The sequence below is a fragment of the Leishmania donovani genome, chromosome 32, assembly GCF_000227135.1.
Source record: "Leishmania donovani BPK282A1 complete genome, chromosome 32".
In the NCBI taxonomy this organism is placed as follows: domain Eukaryota; phylum Euglenozoa; class Kinetoplastea; order Trypanosomatida; family Trypanosomatidae; genus Leishmania; species Leishmania donovani.
This window is the reverse complement of record NC_018259.1, coordinates 978,266-979,684: the sequence shown is the minus strand read 5'-3', so window position 1 is coordinate 979,684 and position 1,419 is coordinate 978,266.

Sequence of the window (1,419 nt, the reverse complement as noted above, 5' to 3'; positions counted from 1 at the left end):
CGGACGCCGGCACGGCACCGCGCCATCTGTGCTCGTCACACCACACTCCTCACATCCTCCGCGGGCAAGGATGTGATGCAGGCCACACTACGATTCGCCCTCTGCAAGGTGGCGCGCTGGACGCTCGAGCACGCCAGGCAGAGGGGTGAGCATCTCCCCAAAATAAGGCGCACACGCGCCGGTGCGCGGCACCGCGACCAGCAACAGCTCTCCGCTGCACGCATTCACCTCGTCACGCACGTCTCACTCGCGCTGCATGGGCTTCTCTCTTGTAGCGTCTTTGACGCCGCCGACAAGTCCCCCTTCGGAAGGACAAGCTGTAAATTCTCTGCGCGCAGCCGCACGTGCCTGTCCGAGAGCCCCTTCCGCTTGGCACACCCACTCCTGCCAGAGGCGTGCGGGCTCAGGAGAGGGCGGAGTGCTCCCTGCTACCACAGATGTGTAGCAGCGTTCCATCTGTCGCGGTGCATGTGGGCACGCCATCCAGACCCCCTTCCCCCTTCCTATGAAATAGACCGAAATGGACGATGAAGACACCGAGCCCTCTTCCACAGACAGCAGCGTCGCCTTGAGGCGGGGCCACGATGCAGAAATGCGAGTGCTGTGCGCACGGACTGTCAAGCATAGCTGGCATGGCGTGCCACGTTCAAGCAGCGCATCGAGAGGTCAGCAGCGCAAGAGCGATGGGCGGAAAAGGCGGGAAGGGATCCGTACGAGTCAAGCCCAAGGCGCGTGTGTGCAAAGAGCATGCGGTACCCCCTCCATCTGAGCGGGTGGGCTGCTGAGGCATGGGTGCGGGGAGGCACGACGAGGGCACCTCGAGTTGCACCCACCGGGTCTTCCAGACCCTCCATGCGGAGGATGTTCACCCTATATTATGGGACGCGGCGGCTTGAAGCGAGCCGGGGAGAAGCGCGGCACACAGCCAGACGGCGCAGGGTCTTCGAGGGCCCTGGCCCGAAGCTCGCCAACTCCCTCCTTGAGCTCGCGCTGCATGCACGTGGACCACCCTCTGTTGCCCGCACGCTAGATGCCAGGGCTTTTGTCCTCGAGCAGAAGCCTGTGCGCAGCCCGCGTGGATTAGGGCATGCGGCCCACCCAAGCCCCCCTCGGGCGCCGCTCACGCAGCGCGCATGCGACGTACGGACAAGGACGGGGAAGAACGAGAAGAGCGCGCTGGACGTACGTCCATGGCTCGGCGGCATGACGAGCCGTCCTGGAAAACCAGCGTTCAACCGTGATGTGCAGCTGAGCGAGGTGAACTGTGGTTGTATCCGTGCCTGGGTGGCTGACATGTTCGTGGGTGGAGCGGTTCGGTCGAGTTCACAATAACAACAAAAACGAATAGTTAGTTTATGCGGCGCGTACGCGCAAGAAAAGGCACAGCACGCACACACACAACACTGCCACGCAAGGCGC